At 54.3% G+C, this 27,492-nt stretch overlaps 1 non-coding gene and 1 pseudogene across 1 annotated transcript; both read left to right on the plus strand.

Annotated features, from left to right (window-relative positions):
• Nucleotides 1-3,195: 3,195 nt before the first annotated feature.
• LOC142766304 (U2 spliceosomal RNA) lies at nt 3,196-3,386 on the plus strand. The gene has a single exon (XR_012884482.1). It is a non-coding gene; the product is annotated as a U2 spliceosomal RNA (small nuclear RNA).
• A 14,513-nt stretch (nt 3,387-17,899) lies between these two features.
• LOC142766498 (U2 spliceosomal RNA) lies at nt 17,900-18,067 on the plus strand (annotated as a pseudogene).
• Nucleotides 18,068-27,492: the final 9,425 nt, after the last annotated feature.

Raw genomic sequence — 27,492 nt, forward strand, 5'->3', positions numbered from 1 at the left:
AAACGAAGCTTGGCACCTCGACCCGGCGCTCATCAAAGACCGCACGAGCGCCATGAGAATATCCGCGTTCCTGGAGGAGACGATTGAGGCCACCCCCTGTACCAGCCCCGCGGTATGGGACGACTTGAAGGCGAGATGGAGAGCGTTCCTGCAAGAAGAAGGCAGCATGAGGAAGAAGCGCATTACAAAAGAGATGAACGAGCTACTCCGCCAGATGCGGATTGTACAGAGCGCGGACCAGCTCACGACCTGTACGCGCGACTATCTCCACTCGCTGCAAGTTCAGCACGACCGCCTCTTCCGGGAAAACGCGCGACACGCACGTGATGCACGAGTCGCTGCGGGGGGCGCACCAGACCTAGACTTGAATGAGGCGCGAGGTAGCGGTTCCCTTCGAATCTCAGAGGTGCAACGGCCTGAAGGCAGCCTAATCACCAACCCCACCAAGATCGAAGTGGAGTTCCACGACTACTTTGAGGCCGTTTTTCAGGAGCCGGACTCTTGTGCCCCCCCCCCCCCCCCCAGAGGCAACTCTCATGGCCAGTCTGTTTTCGCGCCTGCCTCGACTCGCCGAAGACGAGTGCATAGTCTTGTACGGCGCAGTAACAGAAGAACTTCGCGCTGCCATTCAATCCATGCCGCCGAACTCGGCTCCGGGCACTGATGGCCTGACAGCTGGCTTTTACGCGACTTTCTTTAAAGTTCTGCGTGCCCCGCTCCTGGTCATGGTCAACCTGGTCCTCCAGAAGCACTTGAAACCTGATTCATTCAGCGAAGGGCGCATCGCCCTCATTCTCAAGGACGGCGCATCCCCGCGCGAACTGTCGTCAAGGCGCCCGATCTCTCTACTCAATGTATACAACAAGATCGTGGTGTCCATACTCAACTCCAGGTTGAGGACCTTTTTGCCGGACTTGATCGCTCCCCATCAAGCTTGCGCTGTGCCTGGCCGGTCCATGTTCGCCAACCTCACAGCCACACGAGACGTCTTCGAATACGCGACGCAGAAAAGAGTCACGGGTGCCTTCCTGTCCCTTGACCAAGAAATGGCGTTCAACAGGGTCAGACACATGTATCTCTTCGTAGCGCTCCGCGGATTCGGGCTCCCGCAGGAGTTTGTGGCTGTCATCGAGCTCCTGTACTCCAACCTGCGAAGCTGTGTCGCGGTGAACGGCCGGACTACAGCCTTTTTTCGGTACACGAGAGGCATCAGGCAAGGGTGCCCTTTGGGACCAACCTTGTTTGTACTTTCCATTGAGCCCCTGCTGACAACTCTGGCCAGCGACGAGTGCATCCGGGGCCTGCCAACGACCGGTACCGAAGAGATCAGAGTCCTGGCGTTTGCCGACGACATGTCGCTCTTTCTCAAGGACGCGCGAAGCTTCGACCACTTCCGCGGCGTATTCCAGCTATACGCTGAGGCATCAGGAGCCAAACTGAATGAGAGGAAGAGCCGAGCACTGCTTTTCGGCACGTTTCCCACAAAAGCGATTGGCGACATAGAACCGGTCTGCAGGGTCAAGGTTCTCGGAGTATACTTTTCCCGTGAAGGAGTGGACGTTTCTGCATGGGTGCGGATCGTCGACAGGGCTGCATGGCTAGCCGAGCGCGCAGCGCTGTTAAACTTGACCCTGCGCGAAAAGGCGGTAGCAATGAAAACCAGCGTGCTAGCCTTGGCCTCTTACGTGAGCAGGGTAGCAGTGATGCCGGCACGGGTGGCCACTCGACTCGGCATGATAGCAAATGAACTGCTATGGGGCCGGACGCCACCCCCAGTCAAACGAATGCTCCTCCAGTTGGAAGTTAAGGAGGGGGGGCTCGGCCTCCCGAATGCACTCACCTTGAGCAAACTGCTCGCCTTGAAAACGGCTTGCAAGGTGGCGCAAGCAGACAACTATGTCGGGAGAGGCCTGCTGCTCTATTGGAGCGGCCCGTCGAACAGTTGGCTGGATGCCGGTCGACACTCCGGCCCCCACGCTGAATCACCCTCGCTCGAGATAGCAGCGGCGACGGCACTCATGCTGCGCAAGGAAGCGCCAGATTGCGACCCCGACGCGGGGCAGCCGGCCCGCACAGCGGAGGCACTCACGGCAAGCCAGCTCAGCGACGAGGACAAGCAAAGAGCGCAGCAAGCTACACACGACCTCTCCCTGTTGCATAGCCTGCTACCCTGTGAAATACAGGATTTTCTCTGGAAGAGGGCGTGGGAGGTCCTCCCCACTAGGCATCGCTTGAAGAAACTAGGCATTGTGCCCGACGACCGCTGTCCAAACTGCCGGGAACCCGAAACCCATAAGCATGCCTTGCTCGAGTGTTCGGCCGCGCGGCCTGTCTGGCGCATGGTAGCGCATACCTTTGGTATCGGCCCCCCACCAGGTCACAGACGCAACAAGGGCGCGTTCGCACGGCTTGTGACCGCCTGTACGCTTTTTGTTGTGTGGCAGCGCCGCTCGCTTGCGGAAGCGCGACGACGGGCAGTTCGGGCGGCGCCACCTGCTGTTACGCGTATTAAAAGGCTGGTGTGGGAGCTCCTAACTCGGGGACTCGAGGCCAGCGGAGAGGAGATGTTTCTCTGCCGCTGGCACACGAAATTCTTCCTTAGAGAAGGCAAGTTGGTCACTCCAATTTTACATTGCTAACCGTTTTCTGTTTCCGGAGAGTCGACCAACTCAGGAGAGAAACATGCCTAGATTCTTAACAAGGTGACCCCCCTCGCTCCTCTCCCCAGACACACCACTGTAGAGCCTGTGCGCGTGTAGAAAACTGCATTCTGGTGAAGAGAGTTTCTTAACACCGTGTTGCGCCGCTGGCCCTGCCTGTTGGCACCAAGGGGTCGTTGGTCATTGTACATATGTATATAGCGTCTCTCGCCTGTTTTTCCTGACACTTTCGTGAAAGCATATAAGTACATATGCTATGTTCCTCCCATTAGTATGTATTTCCGTGCATGTACACAGGACTGTAAATATGTATATACAACACAACCCCCCCCCACCCCTGCATATTACTTTTGTAAAACATACCAGAAGAAATGTGTTTGTGCCTATTTTTTCCGATTCGTTTACCTTCATGTTTGTAAATATGTATATAGATAATGCGCTCTTTTCTATTTGCTTGTGTAAGTGTACACTTGTATATATTCAATGTGCCCCCCGCTTGTTTATCTTGTAAAACGCATATCAATGTACCTGTCGTTTCAGTTTGAAGTTCAATAAACTTCTCTTTGTGTAGTATCTGTTTTTATCAGCTTAATATCTGATACGGATCCTATTTGGATCCAAGATATTAAACTTATTTTTGTGATGCGGCGGAGTGCTTGAAGCTTGCTTCACCTCTGCCACTGGTTGGCCCGGTATTGCACTATCTCCGGGATCGGCTCACTCACCCCTGCGGGGGTGAGACCGACATTAAATTCAATGAAAGAAACAGTGTTCGGATTTACTACTGATATCGGGGTAAACGGCGTGGGTGCGGCGAGTGTCCGAAACGTTGGCGTCACGCCACCCCGGCTGACGCGGTATTCGCGGCGGCTCGGTATTCGCGTGCGGGGAGTGCGCTAGCCGTGTTCATTCACTTACGATTGCTCTGGAGAAATAAATGTTTGTGCAAATTTCTTAATTGGAAAGCCCCTTCTTTTTTTGTTATGTTCACACGTACATAACTCGAAGTATTTTTTTTAAACATCCCTACTCATATTAATAAAACTCTTGAGTAATTTATTATTACTCTTTCAGAGGAAAGCTTGAAGTGTGTATGTGCCAAGCTATTTCCGCTTTTCGAATTCACCCATTTCAGAAAAAAAATAAAACAGCCTCTAGAAAATGGGTGTTGGTGTTTCTGTTTACAGTTGCAGAGACAAGCGAAAACATTTTTATTTCACATCTCCACGCGACGTCTTAACCTGAAGACGCGTGCTCTCACCACGTCTACGCATCTTCACTATTCCCCATCCTAAATTAAAATCGCAAAGAACGCCACAGGACCCACCCCGCACACACCTGCTGTACGGTGGAGCGGCAAAGCCCCGATGTGCTTTTCCTGTGTCCACTGACCTGGGTCCCAGCTTCCGCCAGCGGTAGCTGTAATTTGTTTCCACGCGGTCAGCACCCTAATCTGAGCACAGGGAAATGCAGCCGCCGCAGCCGGGATTCGATCCCACCACCTGCGGGTCAGCAGCCGAGTACCTTATAGCCACTAGACCACTACGGCGGGCATTGCTTTGTTGATCACACCCATTTCTGGACAGGATCTCATACCAGCTCATCCGCCGTTGGCTCTCGTTAATTACAACAAACATCCTCGCATGCTCACCTGAATGAATTTGCCAGTTGCTGGAAGTTCCAAGAAAATTGCGCACTAGACGTACGGACGCACCACGCATGTACCTGAAGCGCTGTGGAACCTAGGACGCGCGAGATCACACCCGGGCGCGCTTTGCTGTGCTTTGCCTCTGTACCCACTCATCACTTTTCACAGCTTCACTAAGCCGAATATGTAGAAGTTGAAGAAGCAGGACAACAAACTGACCAATCCCCCACAGTGGGTGCGAGCAACAAGGGAAGGTCGATCAACAAAAACAAGCAACACCAGCGAGCGCAGTGACGAAGCTATCATAGTGGAACGAAATAATCTAGAATATGGCTGAACGTTGACGCACGGTCGCATTTGTGCAACCACCCGTCTCCCGAAGACCGTCTGTCGCAAGTCTTCTCGCACCTTACTCAGCGGAATTAGACTAAAAGCGTAGGCCAGTACTTCTTCACTGATTTTCGCGACCACTTGACGACCGCCTTCTGCCGCCTCATGTCCGGCACGATCGACGGAGCGCCGAGCCAGCGCCTCGTACACGCCACCATAGTACTCCTACCCCTCGGAATCAGCAAAACTTGGACGTTTTAGACCACGACAGGCAGAGCCTGCCGGCCCGTTGAACGCTTGAACGACACCGCAGCGGCATGTCGCACACTCACGTTCCGTCACACTCTGCCACATGTCCCTTCATTCACCGGCATTACAACGCACGCTGTAGACGTTTCGCACGCATTCCCCAGGTCTGCCTTTCACGGCAAGACCTTCGTCGACTTTGGTGCGGTGTTCCGCCACGTCGGAACTTGCTTGATGTTTGATGTTTTATGGCGCAAGGGCCATTTCACGGCCAAATAGCGCCAGTTCATCTTACTAAAATTATGGACAATGATTGTGATAAGCGGCTGTATAAGGGCCATAAAATTCCTCGCAGTAAGGCGGGTAAAAACATACAAGTAATAAAATCATGACCATGCGGTGAAAGGTGTGTGTGATGTGTATAGATGACAAAAGTTGGTGATAATAAAAGACGATGGTGCATATGTATGGCATTAGCACAAGTGCCTCACTCGTTCATACCCTTGCGTCCAAGGGCCGTGAGGCATGTGCTTTCTTGTGTAGCCACCGCAGCAAAAACCTCTCTGGAGAGGTCATGCTACGGTATGCCCGGGTATATGACATGAAAGCTATGAATTTCTTTTAAAAACGCTAACAATGATTTATAACTAAAAAGCGGTTCCCTACCGACAAACATTGCAGGGTGTAAAGGTATATGTTGTCGGTAGGGTAATGGAAAGTGTTGTTTTCTTACAGTGTCCAATTGTTTGCACTCAATTAAAATGTGAAGGACTGTCAATGCTTCACCACATCAGTCACACAATGGTGGATCGCCACCGGACAAAAGGTGTGTGTGTGTCGTGTATGTGTGTCCTATCCTGAGTCTCGTTAGTATCACCTCTGTATAACGCGATTTCGATACGGGCGGCCAATGACCAAGGTGTGGCTTAATAACGTGTAGTTTGTTTTGTGTGTGTGTATCCCACTTGCTCTGCCAGTATACTCTGAGGTTTCGTTTGAGGGATGGTTTAAGATCGAGGGCCGGGATTGATATGGGTGTAGGGGCAGTGCTTTTGTGCACAGATGCAGCGAGCTGATCCGCCCTCACGTTGCCTTGAATCTCACGGTGCCCTGGCACCCAGCACACTACAACATGTTGTTTGAGTGTGTAAAGTGTGCATAAAATAGAGTAAAGTGAGACAAGGACTGGGTTTTTTTGTTTTTTAAGACTGTGCAGAGCCGTTACCACACTTAGGGAGTCTGTATAAATTACTGCTTTTTGTATTTGTAATTGTTTGATGTGTTTAGCTGCCACAAGTATCGCGTACGCTTCCGCTGTGAAGATACTTGTGCGTGGATGTAGTGGACCAGCATCCGAAAAGGATGGGCCTACAGCAGCGTAGGACACAGAGGAGTTAGTCTTGGAGGCATCTGTGAAGAACTCAGGACATGTGTATTTGTGTTGAAGTTCCAAAAAGTATGTTCGGATATGGGCAACAGGTGCATGTTTTGTAACTTCTAGGAAAGACACATCGCAGTCTATAGTCTGCCATTGCCACGGTGGCGGATATGCTACAGGAGCCATTAAACTGTGTTCTAGTGAGATTCCAGTTTCCTCAGCTAGACTCTTCAGGCGAATAGAGAAGGGCTGCCTCATCGAAGGCCTGTTTTGAAACAAAATTGAGCTCGACAAATCATTAATAGTAGAGTATGAGGGGTGCTTCTTGTCTGCTTTCACCTTAAGGTAATAAACAAAGGACATGTAAGTTCTCTGCAGATGAAGCGACCACTCATTTGACTCAAGATAAAGGCTTTCTACGGGGCTGGTGCGAAAAGCACCCGTAGAAAGGCGGATGCCCAAATGGTGCACGGGGTCCAGCATCTTCAAAGCACTTTGAGTCGCAGACTGATAAACAACGGCCCCATAATCTAAGCGGGTGCGAATGAGGCTTCTATATAGGTTCATGAGACATTGCCTGTCACTACCCCACCTAGTACGTGACAACACTTTTAAAACATTCATGGCTTTTAAACATTTTGTTTTTAGATACTTGATGTGTGGTACGAAGGTCAACTTGTTGTCCAAGATTAATCCTAAGAATTTATGCTCCGTATTAACAGGCAGACACTGACCGTTCAGTTCAATGTCGGGTTCTGAGTGCATGCCTCTCTTTCTGGAGAACAGGACACAGGTGCTTTTTTGTGGGTTCAGTCGGAATCCGTTTTCCTCTGCCCATTTTGAGAGCTTGTTTAAACCTAACTGAACCTGCCGCTCACACATTGCCAGATTGCAAGACCTAAAGCCAAGCTGGACGTCATCCACATATGTACAATAAAACATATTGCAAGGGATGGTCAAGCGCAAGGAATTCATTTTTATGAGAAAAAGTGTGCAGCTAAGTACACCACCTTGTGGAACGCCTGTTTCCTGGACAAATGTTTGAGAATGAACCGTCCCCACTCGGACACGGAATGTCCGGTTTGACAGGTAACTTTTGATTATGTGAAACATTCTTCCGCGCACGCCAAGGTTGGATAGGTCTCTTAGAATTCCAAAACGCCATGTTGTATCATAAGCCTTTTCGATGTCGAGGAACACGGAGAGAAAATATTGTTTATGGACGAAGGCGTCTCTGATCTGTGCCTCGATACGAACAAGGTGGTCTGTCGTGGATCTACTCTCTCGAAACCCGCACTGAAATGGGTCGAGCAAATTGTTTGTTTCAAGAAAGTGTACAAGTCGGCAGTTTATCATTTTTTCGAAGACTTTGCACAAGCAGCTTGTAAGTGCAATAGGCCTATAACTCGAAGCTAAAGAAGGGTCCCTGCCCTCTTTCAAAATGGGAATAACAATAGCCTCTTTCCAGGAGGTAGGAATAGTGCCAGAAGACCAAATAGCATTGTACAAACAAAGTAAGGTTTTTCGGGTTTCGTTTGGTAGGTTCTTCAACATTTCATACATCACACGGTCAGAACCTGGGGCAGAAGTACTGCAGGAGTTCAGAGATGTTCGGAGCTCAGCAAGACTGAAAGCTTGGTTATATCCCTCGTATCTAGTGGATTTGTGTTCAAGTTTCTGCTTTTCTATTCTTGTTCTGTATTTTTGGAAAGTGTCAGTATAGTGGGACGAGCTGGATACCTGTTCGAAGTGTGCACCGAGGAAGTTTGCCTGATCTTCCAAGGTATCACCCTGAGTGTTTACGAGTGGAAGTGTGTGTACTTGTTTTCCTGCTATCCTATGGACCATGTCCCAGACTTTAGCCTCCTGTGTGTATGAATTAACCCCTGATAAAAACTTCTGCCAGCTTTCTCTTCTGGCCTGCCGACGCGTTCTTCTGCCTTGAGACTTTATTTTCTTGAAGGTTTCAAGATTTTCGGCTGTCGGCGAGTTCCGAAGCAGCCTCCAAGCTCTGTTTTGCTGTTTGCGCGCGTTTCGGCATTCAGAGTTCCACCATGGCACACGTCGTTTTCCAGGGTGTCCATTTGTTTGTGGGATGCATTTTGTTGCAGCATCGATCAAAAACGCTGTGAAGTAGTTCACCGCAACATCAATGTTCAAAGTACGGATGTCATTCCAACCTAGACTAGCAATAGTATAAAACTGTTCCCAGTCGGCTCTGTTTATGAGCCACTTGGGAACACGTGATGGACACTCAGTTACTGTCGTGCTCAAAACTACGGGGAAGTGGTCACTTCCGTACGGATTACTGACGACTTTCCACTGGAGTAGAGGCACAAGAGATGGAGATACTATGCTCAGGTCTATGGAGGAGTAGGTGTTATTGGCGAGATTATAATAGGTTGGTTCTTTTCGGTTTAGGAGACACGCGCTCGACGAGAGAAGGAACTGTTCGATCAGTCGACCTCGCGCGTCATACCGAGAGTCTCCCCATAGCCTGCTATGCGCATTAAAGTCTCCAAGGAGAACATAAGGTTCCGGAAGTTCATCAATTAAAGAGTGTAAATCACGTTTTTGTAGCTGATAACTAGGAGGAATGTAAATCGTGCAGATTGTGATCAGTTTATCAAAAAGAACCGCTCGAACAGCCACTGCCTCAAGGGATGTTTGGAGTTGTAAGTGTGTGCATGCAATTTCTTGATTCACTATGATGGCAACACCTCCGGATGATGTCATGGCATCATCACGGTCCTTTCGAAAAATAACGTATTTGCGAAGAAAATTTGTGTGTTTTGAATTAAGGTGTGTTTCTTGTACACACAGCACTTTTGGTGAGTGTTCGTGTAGGAGTTCTTGGATGTCGTCAAGGTTTCTGAGAAGGCCCCTGACGTTCCATTGTATAATTTGAGTGTTCATGGTGAATGTAAAATAATGCTGTGTGTACGAAAAACAAGTGGCTGTTTAGACGGGGAGTTTGAGTTCACTTAACAGGGCCATCACCAGGCCCTGTTATTTGCTTTTTTGTTTTCTTGGCGCGCTCCAAGGAGCCACGCCGCTCTTTCGGCACCAAGGGTGCCGACGTATCCATTGCCTCTTCGGAGGCACTGGATGCCCGCACGTGCGGGCTGTTAGTTTGGATTTTGGGCCTCGCCTGGTGAGGGGAGGCCTTGAGACCCGAAGACTCTGGAGTCTCCGGTCTCTGTTTGAGAGTAGGCGGTGTAGCCTGGGCTACAGCCGCCTTGGGGGCAGGTGCCACAGCCGACGGCTCGCTCTGCGCTGGCCGAAGGGGTGGCGAGGGCTGGTGCGGCGGTGCCCCCTGACGCGCCGCATCAGCGTATGTAGGTCCATAGAATGGGGCGACTCTTCACCGTGCTTCCTTAAACGTAATGTTCTCCTTCACCTTCAATGTAATTATTTCTTTTTCTTTTTTCCAGTATGTGCAGGAGCGTGAATATGCGGCATGGTTTCCTTCGCAGTTCACACAGTGTGCCGGTTCTTTGCAGTTCTCGGACACGTGGCCTAGGACTCCACATTGTGCACAAGTCTGGCGACCACGACACGTCTTAGAGCCATGGCCATACTTCTGGCATTGGAAGCAACGACGAGGATTTGGTATATACGGCCTGATAGATGTTTTCGTGTGCCCTGTTTGAATGGAATCCGGTAGTTTACTGGATGCAAACGTGAGTATCAAGTGTTTTGTCGGTGTTTCCTTATTGTCTCTTCTGATGATGATTCTCTGTACATTAGTGACATTTTGGCTCTTCCACCCCTCCAAAAGTTCAGTCTCAGTCAAGTCAATTAAGTCCATGTCAGATACCACTCCGCGGGTTGTGTTCATTGACCTATGTGGTGTTATGGTTATTGGTATGCCACCGAAATCTGAAAGACGGTCTAGCTTTTCAAATTGTTCTTTGTCGCGGATTTCGAGGAGAAGGTCTCCACTAGCCATTTTGGTTACCTTGTATCCCGTGCCAAGAGTTTCGGTGAGACATCTAGAAACTAGGAAAGGAGAGACGGTCCTGGCTTGCTTTTCAGTTTTTTCACAATGGATAACATGAAAGTGAGGATATGTTTCTTTTGGCTGGTTGAAAAAATTTATAGCATCGGTGCGTACCCGCTTTAAGCCGGTACGATCAGACATTAGGGGGGATGCTCCATGCATGCCTTTCTTATTTTTGTTCAGCAGCGTTGGCGGCCACCCACCACGGAGCCCAACGAGGGGACGCTACAAGTTTACAGGTGCTGAAAACTGCAGACGCCAGCCGTACAACGCTACTATAACCCAATGCGCCTAGACCTAGGTAGGCTATTTGCACAGGGTTAACCCTAGCCGCCAGGAAGTTTGGAAGTAAACGGAAGGGAGTAGAGGACAGGACAGATAAATAGTAAGAGATAAAGACGAAGATGTAGGGAGAGAGAGAGATAGGAAAAGGCGACTGCCGATTTCCCCTGGGTGGGTCAGCCCAGGGGTGCCGTCTACGTGAAGCCGGGGCCAAAGGGGTGTGTTGCCTCTGCCGGGGGGCCTTAAAGGTCCAATCACCCAGCGTCAGCTCAACCCCCAGGATCCCCTTTTCCCCGGACACGGCAAAGCCACGCACGGCTAGGCGTGGGAGGGAGTAGAAACTCCCCCGTTAGCTCGGGTCCGTGGTGTCGCTACACACCAAACGCCTGCTTTAACAGGCGCCCCTGCGGGGCGTCGGAACTTGCAAGGCATACGTTGAGCGCGCTGATGCAGCCAAAGGCACCACCTTTTTATCGATGATTGTGGGCGTCGTTGCAGAGGCAATGCTTGGGCAGCCAGCGTAGAAGCAATGTTAGATGGGTGACGTAGTCACATTTTGCACAGTCATTTTTTTTTTATTTTTTCCTTCCAGGCTTTGGTGCTCGAGTTGGACACGTACACTATGCATCATTTTTTAAAACAAGTGCTGTAGTATCCCTCGCGACATGCCTGATAATGTTCGCTGGCAAGCATTTGGTGTGACGTCATGGACGCATTCGGGAATACTACTTGACGCCCGCCTTCTGCGGTCGTGAAGTGGTACTCTCGAATGTGCCCATGACGACCTCTGGGAAAAAGAAGCTTTCAGTTTTAACATGTTTGTAAGCGAAACAAGAAACTTCAAGCGGACTAGGGATAAAAGCAATGCCGTGAAGCCAGCGCTGCCGCTGTCGGTGCACAATTCTGGTTGTGCATGGGTGGACGTCGGAATTGCTTTGCTACTGTTTGCCCAGCTTTTGGCCAGAACTAAGTACGAGGTGTGAAAGAATGAATTTTAATTACGTGCTAATGAATTGCATCGCTTCTTGGCTAAGATCAAGAAATTCGAGTGGACGTCATTTCAAGCCTCCCTGCGAGACCTGGGGTCACGTCACGTTGGCGTCGGCCCCCGGTTCCTGTGAAGTTCGTGCCAGCAGTCGTTTCTGTGGCAGCGCCGCTCTGCGCGCGCGCCTGCCGTCTCAGGTTTCCGGCTCCTGCCTGGTACCCGCTCGCCCCATGCCTGGTGGAGGAACGTCCCCGGCCCAAGCCTGCCGTCCCGGAGCCCCCTTGCGGTCCACCGGGCACTACCTAGTTCTGCGTGGCCCCCGCCTCGGCTGAGCCGCGTTCCACCAGTGTGCAGCTCGCCTGCACGTAACGAGTCACCGTCAAGCCTCGCCCGACCCCGCGGCTTGCGCAATCTACCCACCAGTATGGCCATGCCAGTTAAACTCCCGGTGAGGGAGAATTGTTTTATGTTTTCAGCACCCGAAGGCGACGCTTCTGTGGACGATTTAATAGACGCTGTAGAAGAAACAGCCGGAGATGATAGTGTATTGGTGCTAAAACACATGGGGGGAGCAAAATTTCTTGTATGCACCCGCAACGTTGGTCAGGCGACGAAGCTAATGGTTGCAGAAGGCTTTAGGGTTAACGGGGTGAACGTGCCGGTAGAGGCAGTCGGGCCGCCGGTTACGTATGTGAACGTCTACCGCTACTCCGCTTTTCTGTCGGATGAGACCCTTAGTAATGCCTTAGCCCAGTTTGGTAAGGTGAAGGGCATTTCGTTCGCCACCCTAGCCACTCGTCAGACCAATTTGAACGGGGTGCATCTCGTGAAAATTGAGATGTGTCGCCCTGTCCCCAACTTCATGACGATTGCGAGGCACAAAGTAATGTGCGAGTATAGAGGTATGCGTCGGGTGTGTGAGCGTTGCGGTGAGACCGGGCATATGGCGACAGCGTGCACCGCGGCGTACTGTAAACGATGCAGCACATTCGGCCACGACACTGAGGGCTGTTCAGCCGACTGCAAACGCTGAGGGGGACACCACGGGACGCGCGAGTGCGTCCGTAAGCGTTCGTACGCTTCAGCTGCTCGCGGCTTCCCCTCACTTTCCGGAACCGCAGTGCCTCACCACCAGTCAAGTGGACCCGCCTCTGCCAGGGCTGCCATTTCACTGCGTCTGCAGGTTCTTACACCTAGGTCCGCACCCCGCACATCAGAGGGGGCGTCCGTTTCGGGAGACCGCGGATCTGACACTGGTGCGCCCACAAGTAGCGACACTGAAGCCTCGTCTGCCAACGAGGGGGCAGAAAGGGTGGACGACACCACCACCATGTCAACCGAAACCGAGCCGAGTGACAATGAGGCGGCCTCGGCGCAATCGCCACCTCCATTGCCCGCCGCACTCGGGTCAGGTCAGGATGATGGCCTGATTCCGTCATCCACAGCCGAAACGGCTGTCGACACCAACGAGTCACGAGTAAGACACACGTCCCCCACCGACGCACCCGCCAACGTCTTGGCCCCCGTGACCACCCAGGACCTGGAGGTCCGTGTCCAAGACGCCGCCAGCGTCGACCCCACCATATGGAGAGAAGGGCACTACGTCCCCCCCCCCCCCCCCCAAATATGGTGAGGACTACGGACGGAACCCCGTCATCTTTCCCGGCACCCCACCTGGCATGACTAAGCCGGAAGTCGGACGTGAGACCGAGACAGACAGCCACAGGCCTCGAGCAGAGATCACGCTCGCGCTCACGGAGACGCGTCGACAAACGGGAGCCGGCCGGGGGGAGCGGGCACCAACAGGGACGCACGGCAGCGCAGACCCGGGCCCATTGGTCAAAGCAGCGATAGCGACGCTCCGCCGCACGTTAAGGCCCAGAAGCTCGAGGAAGATGGAGGGGGCAAGGGGGAACCACCCCCCACGCCCTGAGACGCCGACAAACGCACAACGCGTCTCTCAAGGCAAAGCGGTCCGCCCATGGCCAGAGACGCCAACAAACGCCGCAACGCGTCTGCTCGCTCCGTCGGCTTCGCAGCCCTCCTGCCTACTCTGTTCACTCTCGCTTCTCTTAGTCGTTCCCTTCCGGGCTTCGCCACCTCCTCTCCCAGAGGCACGGCCTGCTCTTTCGCACCCTTCCATTCACACTTGGCTGATGAGCCATCCTGATGCGGGACGGGTGCTACGGCGCGTCTGCTCGCTCCGGCGGCCTCGCCCCCTCCCCGGTCTGCTCTGCCCGCTCTGGCTTCACTCGGTCGTTCCCTCCCGTGCTACACTCTGTGACTCCCAGTTAAGGCTGCACAAGACTGCATGCCCTTCGATTAAGGCATGCGTTTTTCAGTTCTTGCGCCCTGTTGCCATCACGCCATGGCCCACTTTCTCAATCTCAGCACTATCATTATTAGGTTATGCCTCATCTTAAAATCGCCTCTTCGAACGTCAGGGGCTTCCGGGACAGAGCAAAACAGGAAAGTGTCCTAGCGTTCGCTCAAGCTCAGGGGATCGACGTCCTCTTCATCCAAGAGTCAAACTTCGGGTCGCCGCTCGACGTTGCCGTCTTCAAGAGGGAGTTTCAGGTTGCTGTCTTCTCCCTGGCGAACGCGAGGGCCTGCGGCGTGGGGGCCATCTTTGTTTCAGGCCGCTTCCGCCACAAGGCGTTCTGCACCTTCGGCGCGAATGGCAGAATACTTCTACCAGACCTCTTCATGAACGGGAAGCGGTACCGCTTTGTGAATATTTATGCACCGGCTAAGAGGTCTGACACCAGCTCCTTTTTTCAAGCGTTACGCCCATACCTCACGGAGCCGCACCCGCACGTACTACTGGGCGATTTCAACTGCGACATCGACTCCCAGCGGGACGTGAGGGGGCCGGGCCAAGGCGGGTTCACTTATCACGCCAGAGAACTCAGAAAGCTCTTGATGCACCTCAGCCTGACAGACGCCTGGCTGTACACGCGCGGCAATCTTTTCGTCCCGACACGCACCTCGCAGCTATCGGCGAGCAGATTGGACCGCACCTACCTGCCCGACTTCCTCCTTTTCTGGGTAGTTGCGTGCGAGGTCCTCTCTCCCCCCGCCGATCTGGCAAGGAAATCCGACCACCTCCCGCTCGCCACCACCTTGAGCGGTTCCCCCGGTGACCGCAGAATCGACCAAGGCTGGCGCCTCGATGCAGCTTTGTTACAAGATCAGGAAAGCGTCGAGCGCATTAGAAACCGACTGCGTGCATCTGTGGCGACTGCACCGAGCATGACCCCATGCACCTGGGACGCATTAAAAATTGAGTGGAAGGCAACTACAAGACGAAGGCAGGAAGGCAGAGAGAGAAAGCGGCGTATTACAGCCAGGATCAATGAGCCGTTACGTAGAATCAGAATCGTCAAAGGGGCCGAGACACTTACGCTGTGCATGCACAATTACCTGACCACGCTGGAACCCGAATATACCCGACTATTGCAACAGCGAGCGGCTAGACCACCTGCCGGGTGGGCCGAGGCACCCAGCCTAGCGGATGAGAACCATAACGAGGTACACGGGAACGGCGGTGTGTGCATCTCTCGTTTAAAACGCCCAGACGGCTCAGTCACAACCGATCCCGACGAGATCGCCGAGATCCTTAGAGATCACTACGAGGCCGCATTCCGAAGCACGGAACCCAGCCGTGGACCGGGTGACGTGCGTTTCACAGAAGAGCTCTGTCAGAATCTCATTCGCGTAAGCAAGGAGGATGCTGCGCTGCTTGACAGCGCGGTACCCGTTGAGGAAGTACTCACCGCCATCAGAAGCATGCGCCCAAACTCCGCCCCTGGCACAGACGGCCTAACCGCCTACTTTTATGTTACCTTTTTTGATGTTATCGAGCGCCCTCTCACAGAAATTGTCAACAAGGTGGTCACGCGCAAAGCTAAGCCTAAGTCATTCGGAGAGGGGAAGATTGCACTCCTCCTGAAAGAAGGAGCTCCACAGGAGGAGCCGTCGGCGTGGCGGCCCATTTCTTTGCTAAACGTCGACTACAAGATTGTAGCTTCCTCGCTGAACACACGCCTGAAGCTCCTTCTGCCAACCATCATCACTCTACAGCAGGCTTGCGCGGTTCCAGGCCGCACTATCTTCGTGAACCTGACTGTGACAAGGGATGTCTTCGAGTACATGAGAGCGAAGTCCCTGTCGGGCACCTTCGTTTCCCTAGACCAGGCGAAGGCCTTCGACCGGGTCAGGCACCAATACATGTTCAAAGTTTTACGCCACTTTGGGTTTCCGGCAAGCTTTGTTGATACCATTTCTGCTCTATACAGCGACTTGACGTGTCACGTCATTGTGAACGGCACTCCAACTGACACATTTGCCTACGAGAGAGGGATCCTACAGGGGTGCCCGCTAGGGCCCACCCTCTTCATTCTCTTACTCGAACCACTCATAAGGAACTTGGCGCTAAACAAACAGATTAGAGGCTTTCCCCTGACTGGTGAGGAGGAGATCAAAGTAATGGCGTATGCGAATGACGTTTCTTTGTTCCTCAGAGACCCAGAGGTCTCCAGAAGTTCCGGACGGTGTTCGCATCATATGCGGAGCTCTCGGGCGCGGAACTGAACCGGGAAAAATGCAAGGCACTGCTGTTTGGCAAGTTTCCTCGCGGAGCCCTCGGCGATCTCCAAGTCCTCGAATCGGTTAAAGTGCTGGGCATCTACTTCTGCTGTGCCGGCGTCGCAGAGACAACGTGGCAGCGGGCGCTGGAACGAGCATGGGCGGCGATTACTAGTCTCAGCTCCAAAGACCTCACACTTCGTGAGAAGGCCGTGGCCGCGAAGACCACCATCTACGCCTTTGCCTACTATGCGAGCAGGGTGGCAGTCATGCCCACCAAAACGGCCACACAGTTGTCAAAAATGCTCGGGTCATTTTTATGGGAGAACAAGCCAGGGCCCGTGCGACGCACTCTCCTGCAGCTCCCAGTGAGTGAGGGGGGCCTCGGCCTCACTCACGCAGTGACAGTAACCAAAATTCTTGCTCTAAAAACGGCTAGAGCCCTCTTTCGCTCCAGCGATTATGTGGGGAGAGGTCTTATGCGCTATTGGAGCAGCACAAGCGCGGCCTTCCTTGAGGCGGACCGACCGCTTGGCCCCCTCGCGGAGGTGCCCTCGCCATTTTACAAGGCAGCCGCCAGCACGACGCGGATGCTTCAGAGGGTGGCCCCTGACTGTGACGTGGACGATGTCCCACCAGCCCGAATCGCGGAGGACGTCGCGGTACACCAGATAAGTGACGACGAGCTACTAATAACCCATAAGTGGAAAAAGAAGGCGTCCAAGAATGCGCGAGAAACACCCCGAACAGCGCAGGACTTTGCATGGCGCAAAAACTGGGGGGTCTTACCAACCCATCAGCGGCTTCACAGGCATGGTATAGTTCCCTCGCCGCGCTGCCCGAACTGTCGAGTCGACCAAACGCAGGCGCACACCCTCACGGAGTGCACCGCGGCCAAGCCCGTATGGCGACTCGTAGCAAGGGACTTCAAAATCCGTCCTCCTCTGGCACTGAACAGAAGCAAGGGTGCGTTCGCAAAGTTAGTTGTTATGTGTACTTTGCTTGCCATCTGGAAACGCCGCTGCCTAGCAGAGGCGAGGAGGAAACCAACGAGAGCGGCCTACCCAACGGTGTCTCGCGTCCGAGAGATGGTCTGGCGACATCCCTCGGAACAACTTGAGTGCAGCGGCGAGAAGTTTCTCCACCACTGGCACACACGGTTCTTTTTGATGCGGCAGGGCAGGCTACATACAAACCCCGGTCTCCCCCTTCTGACACACGGATTTCCGCTCCCTAGATATTCTTTCTTGCTTTATTCTCTAGTGATAATATAACTCTGTATAATGATGTCGCGAGCGCCTTTTTTCGGCGCAGTCTGGGTTCACTGGATCTCCGCTCGTCAATCTTTTCATTTTCAATCGTTAAATCATGCACAATGATAGTCTATAATGATGACGCGAGAGCCTTCTGGCGCAGTCTCTGTTCCTCGTTTAATTGCCCCTCTAACGGGCACTCTGTTAGTTTATATATGAGTTTCGAGGTGTCCAGGTGACCTCGACTGATGTAATCATACAAAGAGGTACTCGCCAATAAACATTCCCTTTGGACGCAGCTAGAGAAATGCTGACCTAGACAAGACCTGCCCTGCTACGTCGCCACGTCGCCTGCCACCTGCCCTGGCTAACCCGCTGCTGTTCCGGCGCGTCCTGCGATGTTCAATACTCTGGTGACTTTAGTGCGACCATCCGTGTCCGGCTTCATCTGGCTATCCCGGTGCCATGTACGGGAACACAACCAAGTCGTCCGGCAAACTCAAGACATTCTAAGCATTGTCTTAAACATAACAAAATTCCAGTCTGTTCTTATCAGCTTAATATCTGATACGGATCCTATTTGGATCCAAGATATTAAACTTATTTCTGTGATGCGGCGGAGTGCTTGAAGCTTGCTTCACCTCCGCCACGGGTTGGCCCGGTATTGCACTATCTCCGAGATTGGCCCACTCACCCCTGCGGGAATGAGATCGACATTAAATGCAATGAAAGAAACAGTGTTCGGATTTACTACTGATATCGGGGTAAACGGCGTGGGTGCGGCGAGTGTCCAAAACGTTGGCGTCACGCCACCCCGGCTGACGCGGTATTCGCGGCGGCTCGGTATTCGCATGCCGGGAGTGCGCTGTGTTCATTCACTTACGATTGCTCTGGGAAACTAAATGTTTGTGGAAATTTCTTAATTGGAAAGCCCCTTCTTTTTTTGTTATGTTCACATGTACATAACTCCAACTTTTTTTTAAAACATCCCTACTCATATTATTAAAACTCTTGAGTAATTTATTATTACTCTTTCAAGGGAAAGCTTGAAGTGTGTATGTGCCAAGCTATTTCCGCTTTTCGAATTCACCCATTTCAGAAAAAAAATACAACAGCCTCTAGAAAATGGGTGTTGGTGTTTCTGTTTACTGTTGCAGTGACAAGCCAAAACATTTTTATTTCACATCTTCACGCGACGTCTTAACCTGAAGACGCGTGCTCTCGCCAGGTCTATGCATCTTCACTATTCCCCATCATAAATTAAAATCACAAAGAATGCCACAGGACCCACCCCGCACACACCTGCTGTACGGTGGAGCGGCAAAGCCCCGATGTGCTTTTCCTGTGTCCACTAACCAGGGTCCCAGCTTCTGCCAGCGGTAGCTGTAATTTGTTGCCACGCGGTTAGCTACCTCGCTGGCGCCCTCAGCCATCGCTTTGTTGATGGCGATACGACGATACGTGGGGTTTGACGTCCCAAAACCACCGTATGATTATGAGAGACGCCGTAATGGAGGGCTCCGGAAATTTCGACCACCTGGTGTCCCTTAACCTGCACCCTAATCTGAGCACAGGGAAATGCAGCCGCCGCAGCCGGGATTCGATCCCACCACCTGCGGGTCAGCAGCCGAGTACCTTATAGCCACTAGACCACCACGGCGGGCATCACCTTGTTGATCACACACATTTCTGGACACCATCTCATACCAGCTCATCCGCCGTTGGCTCTCCTTAATTACAACAAACATCCTCACACGCTCACCTGAATGGAATTGCCAGTTGCTGGAAGTTCTAAAAAAATTGCGCACTAGACGTACGGACGCACCACGCACGTACCTGAAGCACTGTGGAACCTAGGACGCGCGAGATCACACCCGGGCGCGCTTTCCTGTGCTTTGCCTCTGTAACCACTCATCACTCTTCACAGCTTCACTAAGCCGAATATGTAGAAGTCGAAGAAGCAGGACAACAGACTGGCCAATCCCCCACAGTGGGTGTGAGCCACAAGTGAAGGTTGATCAACAAAAACAAGCAACACCAGCGAGCGATAATCCACGAATATGGCTGCACGTTGACGCACGGTCGCATTTCTGCAACCACCCGTCTCCCGAAGACCGTCTGTCGCGAGTCTTCTCGCACCTTACTCAGCGGAATTCGACGAAAAGCGCAGGCGAGCACTTCTCCACTGATTTCCGCGACCACTTGACGACCGCCTTCTGCCACCTCATGTCCGGCACGATCAAAGGAGCGCCGCGCCAGCGCCTCGTACAGCCACCATAGCACTCCTACCCCTCGGAATCAGCAAAACTTGGACGTTTTCGACCACGACAGGCAGAGCCTGCCGGCCTGTTGAACGCCTGAACGACATCGCAGCGGCATGTCGCAAACTCGCGTTCTGTCACTCTCTGCCACATGACCCTTCATTCAGCGGCATCACAACGCACGCTGTAGACGTTTCGCACGCCTTCCCCGGGTCTGCCTTTCACGGCAGGACCTTCATCGACTTCGGTGCGGTGTTCCGCGACGTCGGAACTTGCAAGGCATACGTTGAGCGCGCTGGAGCTGTCAAAGGCACCACCTTTTTGTCGATGATTGTGGGCGTCTTTGCAGAGGCGTTGCTTGGGCAGCCAGCGTAGAAGCCATATTGGATGGGTGACGTAGTCACATTTTGCACAGTCATTTTTTTTTCTTTTTTCCTTCCAGGCTTTGGTGCTCGAGTTGGACATGTACACTATGCATCAGTTTTTAAAACAAGTGCTGTAGCATCCCTCGCGACATGCCTGATAATGTTCGCCGGCAAGCATTTGGTGTAACGTCATGGGCGCATTCGAGAGTACACGTGCAAGCAAGCACGCGTGGCTTCGACCTCTGGGAAAAAGGTTTCAGTTTTAACATGTTTGTAAGCGAAACAAGAAACTTCAAGCGGACTAGGGACAAAAGCAATGCCGTGAAGCCAGCGCTGCCGCTGTCGGTGCACAATTGTGGTTGTGCATGGGTGGACGTCGGAATCGCTTTGCTACTGTTTGCCCAGCTTTTGGCCAGAACTAAGTACGAGGTGTGAAAGGATGGATTTTAATTACGTGCTAATGAATTGCATCGCTTCTCGGCCTTTTGGCTAAGATCATAGGTCGAGCTAGCTGTTCTCTACGAGTCACTCTGCGAGACCTGGGGTCACGTCACGCTGACGTCGGCCCCCGGCCCCTCTGAAGACCGAAGAAAGAAGACGCCCCGTGGCAGCCCCGCTCCGCTCTGCCCATGCGCGCCTGCTGCTGCTGGGTTCCCGGCTCCCGCCTGGTGCCCCCTGATGCCTTCAGCCGCCAGGACCTGGACAACGCCTGCCACCCCGGAGTCCCCCTGCCGTCTTCCCGGCGCCTACCTGTACTGAGCGGTCCTCGTCTCGGCTGAGCCGCACATCCTACTAGAGTGCAGCCCGTCTGCACGTTACAAGTTTCTTCAAGTCACGCCCTCCTGGGACCAGCGTCCTTCACAATGGCGACTTCAACGGAGCTCCCAGCCCGGGAGAACTGTTTCTTGTTCACCGCGCCGGAAGGCAATGTAAGCATAGATAATTTGATTGATGCCATTGAGTTGACCACAGGTGACGACAGTGCTTATGTGCTGCAGCATATGGGCGGTGCCAAGTTTCTTCTTTGCACCCGGAACGCCAACCAGGCGACGAAGTCAATGGTTGAGGAGGGTTTCCGCGTGAACGACCAGCACGTGCCGGTGGAGGCCGTCGGGCCGCCGGTCACGTTTGTAAACGTGTACAGGTATCCTGTGTACATGTCCGACGAGACGCTTGGCAACGCCCTTGCGCAGTACGATAAAATTAAGGGTACTTCTTTTGCCCCTGTAACCACGCGTTTTAACAAGCTTAGCGGCGTCCGAGTCGTGAAAGTAGAGATGAGTCGACCGGTGCCACACTTCGTTACCATCGCGGGCCACCGAGTGATGTTCGAGTACCACGGGATGCGCCGTGTGTGCGTGCGCTGCGGCAAGATCGGGCACATGGCGACCGCGCGCACGACCGCATTTTGCAAGCGTTGTGAGGTCTTCGACCACGACACAGAGGGCTGCACAGCCGAGTGCACGCGTTGCTTGGGCCGTCATGGGACGCGCGAGTGTTTCCGCAGGCGTTCCTACGCGGCCGCTGCCCGCGGTTCATCAGCGCTGCCAGTCACTAACGCAGCACCTAGCCAGTCATCCGGCGCCCCTTCGCCGAGGTCGGGCGAGACCTCTTTGCATCTTCAGGTCCTCGCGCCTAAGACCTCGCCCCACACGACAGCAAAGGGACTCCCTTCTAGACGTCGCGACGGGGACTCAGACTCGAGCTCAGGCAGCAGCGCGGCGTCTTCATGTGTCAAGGAAGAGACGCGCGGAGCATCTGCCTCCGTTGCTTCGGCGTCTTCTGGCGCAGATACAACCAATATCGAGATGGGCCCCACGCGATCAGCGTCCCTTACGTCACCCGCAAGCCCATCGGGCGCCGAGGACTGGCCGCGTTTGACTACCTCAGAAGACGCGTCCCCGGCGCCTCCTGAGCAAGAGGAGACAAGCCACCCCGTCTCCAACGCGCCGGCCAACGTGCTGGCCCCTGTCACGGCACAGGATTTGGGAGGGCTTCCGCAGGCCCCGGCCCGGGATGACAGGCCCATCGTGAGCCGCGGGCACTACGCCCTGCCTGAAGTCGACGACCGCGCTTCGTCAGACCCTTCCCGCGAGCGGGTTGTGCCCCACAAGGGCCAGCGACCGGACCCGCCCGTGGTTCACCCGGTGTCTGGCCGCGAACCGAGATCTCGCTCGCGCTAGCGTCATCGCCGCAGAGACGGGGCTGGTCGCGATTGGGGCGCGCGGGCCTCAAGTCGCGACACGGGCCGCGAGCCGAGGTCTCGCTCGCGTCGTCGTCAAGGAGACGAGCCGCAGCGCTACTCCCGTGAGGGTTCCCCCACTCGTGAGGCGAGGCAGCAGCGGACCGGGCTTCAAGTCAGCAGCAGCGACAGCGACGCCCCACCGAGGGCGAAGACCCCGAGGTTGGGTAAGAACGCCGTTACCAAGGGCGACGCCCCCGCGGATGGTGGTGAAACAATCGAGTAGGCTGCTGGCGCCTCGGCGCCATGCGGTGCCGGGGCGGGGGTGGCAGTGGGGGGGTTTGGTCGCGCGCCTTTGCGCCTGGAGTGAGCAGACGCTGTTCACGTCCTCTGTGCCGGGCGTGGTTTTTTCCCTTTCACTGGATCCACCTGGGTCCCCTTCGTGTTTTACGGCGACGCAACTCGCGTCGTCTGCTCCTGCTTAGTTTGTCACATTCCTTCTGGCTCCCTTTATTCTGTTTTTTTGTTGCGACGCAGCTCACACTGGTGGCGTCGTCTGCTCCTCGTCTTTAGCCAAACCTGCCGCCTTCAAGTTCTTTGTATGCGCTGCTCCGCGCCCTCGCTGGCTGCGCAGCTCCCCTCCCCCCTCCAGTTTTTCTATGCGCCTTTCCTCCTCGCTCTCCTCTCGTTGCTAATGCTCCCCCTTACCTGTGTAGCTGCTAACGCTTGTGCCCTCGCCCGCACCATTACCCTTGCACTCGTGCCCGGCCGCGATATCTGATGCCCCCCCCTCCGCATCGCCACATGTAACGTGCGGGGCTTTCGCGATCGCGTCAAGCAAAGCACAGTGGCTTCATACGCGAAAACCCAGGGCATCGACCTGCTATTCGTCCAAGAGGCAAACTTTCGGATTCCACTTGACGTGTCCCGATTCCGCCGCACCTGCCAGGTGAAAGGGTTATTTTCTTCAACGAACGCAAAGTCGTGTGGCGACGGCGTCGTGTTCATTTTTGGCCGGTGCCCTGAAAAGGCGCATTGCGTCTTTGGAGCGGACGGGCGCATCCTCCTCCTCGACATCTTCATCGACGGACGGAAGTTCCGCGTTGTCAATCTCTACGCACCCGTGACGCGCAATGACACTAACCGTTTCTTTCGGGAATTGCATGAATACCTGCTTGAACACCTTCCCCACGTAGTCCTCGGTGATTTCAACGGCGTCATCGACACTACGAGGGACCTCAGAGGCCCGGTGCGGGTCAGCATACCACGCTAGGGAGCTACTAAAGATCCTCCTCCACCTCAAGCTGTCGGACGCCTGGGTTCGCCTTAATGGGGACGACTTCGTGCCGACGAGGACCTCGAGAGGCACGGGAAGTCGGCTGGACCGCATCTACCTCCTCGACGCACTGCTCCCTGCACTTGTCTCGTGCGAGGTAATTGCCTTACCGGCCAGCCTGAAAGAATTGTCGATAACGCCCCTGTGGTTATAACAGTGAGGGCGCAGCCGGGACCTTGACGGCGGGACACCGCGTGGCGCCTCGACCGGGCGATCATAGAAGACAATGAAAGCGTCACCAGCTTGAAGGTCCGCCTGGAGGCGACACTCTCAGCTTCCCCCTGCGAGTCCCCGGAGGCATGGGATGACCTGAAGTCGACGTGGAAAACCTCCTGCAGAAAGAAGGTAGCGCAAGAAAAAAACGCAACACAGCTCGCTTGAACGAAATCCTACGAAGAATGTGTATAGTCAAAGTGCCGACACCCTCAGTGCTTGCACCCTAGACTACCTTCACTCTCTTCAGGTCCAGCACGACAGAATCCTCAGAACGACCGGCCGGCCGGGAAGCCCGTACAGTACGCGCCGCCTCAGGAAACCTATCGGAGGTCGACCTGCCCGAGATCAACGGGAACGGGTCCCTGTGCATCACGGAAGCGCTCCGCTCTGACGGCACAACTACGTCAGACCCAGCCGAGATAGAAGCCACATTTCTCGACCACTTCAGGCTAGTGTTCAGCGAACCTGACCCGGCGGAACCGCGTGCAGACCCGGACCTTTGCTGAAACCTGCAACGTCTGGAGGCTGATGAGTGTGTCACCCTGTGCGCCCCAGCATCGCTCGAAGAAGTCCGACAAGCAATCGCGTTGATGCCCCCAAAGGAAGCGCCGGGCACAGACGGCCTGACTGCGGGGTTCTACATGACCTTTTCTGACATCCTGGGAGACCCTCTCTTCAACATCGTCAACACAGTAATTGGGAAGCGAGTCAAGCCAGCCTCCTTCGGTGCGGGGCGCATCGTCCTGATCCTGAAAGACGGTGCGCTCTCAAACAACCCGTCAACATGACGCCCGATCACTCTACTAAACGTGGACTACAAGATCGTGGCGTCCATCTTGAACTCCAGACTGAAAATCTTCCTGCCGGATATGATCGCCCCGCACCAGTCCTGCGCTGTCCCAGGGTGCTCAATGTACGCCAATCTGACCCTGACAAGAGACATATTGGAGTTCGCCTCCTGTAAAGGCATCGCGAAGGCCTTCCTGTCCCTCGATCAGGCGAAGGCCTTTGATAGGGTGAGACACTCGTACCTGCTAGACGCACTACGCGAGTTCGGTCTTCCACTGGACTTTGTCGCGGTCATAGAGCAATTATACACAGACCTGCAGTGCTGCGAAGTGGTTAACACAAGAGGAATTAGGCAAGGGTGCCCCCTAAGCCCAACCCTATTCATCTGCTCAATCGAGCCACTGATCACATCAGTCGCCTGTGACGGCCTCATTAAGAGCCTGCCTCTAACAGGCCAGGAAGAGCTTAAAATCCTTGCCTTTGCAGACGATATCTCTCGTTCTCAGAGATGCACGCAGCCTCGCGCGATTCCGCCAGGTATTTAGTGCCTACACCGCGGCATCTGGAGCAGAACTAAACGAAGCGAAGAGCAAGGCCTTACTCTTCGGCCCCTTTCCTGCCGAGGTCATCGAGCCGATTGAGGCAGTCTCAACGGTGAAGGTGCTGGGGGTCTTTTTCACCTGCAAGGGAGTGGCGGCATCCACGTGGTCGAGAGTGCTGAGCAGGGCACAGCTCCTCATAGAGCGAGCCAAACTCCATGAGTTCACCTTGCGAGACAAAGCCATTGGGGTCAGGACGAGCGTTTGCGCCCTCGCCTCCCACGTTTCCCGCATAGCCGCGTTCATGTGGGAAGGCAAGCCCCCACCCGTCAGGCGTCACATCCTGCAACTCTCAACAAGCGATGGTGGACTCAGCCTTCCCCACGCTCAGACCGCTGGCAAAATCCTTGCTCTCAAGACCGCCTGAAGTTTGGCAAAGGCAAGCGCGTATGCCAGCAGGAATCTGCTCGTTTATTGGGCAAGCATTCGTAACAGCTGGCTTGACGCAGGCAGTCACCGCGGTCTGTTCGCTGAGTCACCCTCCCCCATTTACAAGGCGGCAACAGCGACAATGCGTATGCTCACCCGGGAAGCTCCTGGCTGTGAGATAGACTCAGACCCGCCAGCCAGACTGATCGAGACCTTCACAGCCAACCAGCTCCACGATGAAGACAGGCGCCGAGCGAAGCGAGCGAAACGGCAAATTGCCGCACTCGGCCACGACGCCCCCCGTGAAGTGCAACACTTGATCTGTAAACGGGCATAGGACGTCCTTCCCACACGGCAGAGACTACACCGCCTCGGCATCGTTCCCGACGCCCGTTGCCCGAACTGCCAGGAACCGGAGACCTTGAACCACGCGCTGTTCGACTGCGTGGCCGCGCGACCCGTGTGGCGCATGACCGCGCACTCCTTTGGCATTCGCCCCCCTCCCGATCACAGGCGCAATAGAGGCACCTTCGCGAATGTCGTCTTTGCCATCACCCTCTTCGTGATCTGGCAACGGCGATCACTAGCCGAAGCGAAGAAGAAACCTGTGAGGGCGGCGTACCCCGCTATGAGCCGAATCAGGAGAATGCTGTGGGCGCACCTTTCCGAGAAACTTGAAGCCAGTGGCGAGGAAATGTTCCTCCGCCGTTGGCACACCAGACTTTTTTCCTGAGGGACGGCAAACGGTCGCCCCAATAATTCCTTACTAACGGGCCCCACCCCGTCTCGTTAGTTTTGTGCCACAGCTCGCGGCCCCGCCCCCTTCTGCCCCCCCCCCCCCCCGGCATTATGTAGCCACCTCTCGTTCCCGTTGTTTAGTGCCTACGAGCACTCTACCCACGCGGCGCGTAGGTGTGCCGCAGAGGTGCATAACACGTAGCTTGGGGCGTGTCGCATGTTACATGATACGCAGCGCCTGACAGCGTATTCTTAACCGCGGCCACTTTAAATGCCACCGTGCGGGCGAAATTTGTCATGTATATATGTATATAGTTGTTTGTATATATCAATGTATATTTTTTGTTCTATGTATTGCACATATGTATGCTCGTATACGCCTTTGTTTTTAAATTTATTTAAAAAAAAAGTTTGTTAACAAAAAAGAAATTGAGTACTCCCTTGTTTACTGATGATGTTCTCCAGTGTTGTACGTATCCATCTTTTGTAATTATAAAGCCGTTTATTTATGTTCGCTTTATCTCACCCCTGTAACCAGCCGAATTGTCGGCTGAGTATTATGTTGAGCATCAAGCATCAGTGTATTCCCGAATTTGTTAAGAGACTAATAAAATTCTCTTTGTAGTCATGTGGCTTGACCGTCCTGCACTTTTTGATCTTCGTGGAAGCAACCGGAACCCGCCCGGTTACAGCGGCGTCTTTTTTCCCTTCCCTCACCCTGCCCTATTCACGGCTACCACTGCTTTGGGTGCCTGCTGCCTACTGCTGCCTGGATTGGTTCCTGCCTGCCTGGTACTTTGCTGCCGTCGCCGCCCGGTCCAACTCGCCTGGTCCTGCCGCTCGCTCCGCGGCCTGCTGCCTGGTTCCGCTCTCCACCTCGCCGCCTGCCAGGCGGCGCTCGTTCGTGGCGGGCCTCGCTGCGCGCTTCGCTGCTTGGTCCTGCCTGCTGCCTGCTCGCCGCCTGCCCAGCGGCGCTTGCTCGTCGCTACCGCCCGGGGCTGCCTGGTTGCCCTCTGCTCCCGCCTGCTCGTAGGCCGCCAGTTCGCCGGGATCCCTCGTAGGCCGCCAGTCCCGGTTCCGGCACTGGCGGCCTACGAGGGGCACGGTTTCCTGGGGCGACCTGTGGGCTTTCGGGTGCTCCTGCGGACCAAACAACCGTCGACGAGGCCATCCACCTGGGCAGGAAGCTACTCTCCTCAATGCTCACCCCGTGGCAGAGGCTGGATGCTATTAAAACTTTCTTATATCCAGCTCTAAACTTCGCC

The sequence above is a fragment of the Rhipicephalus microplus genome, chromosome 6 (genome assembly GCF_043290135.1).
Source record: "Rhipicephalus microplus isolate Deutch F79 chromosome 6, USDA_Rmic, whole genome shotgun sequence".
In the NCBI taxonomy this organism is placed as follows: Eukaryota; Metazoa; Arthropoda; class Arachnida; order Ixodida; family Ixodidae; genus Rhipicephalus; species Rhipicephalus microplus.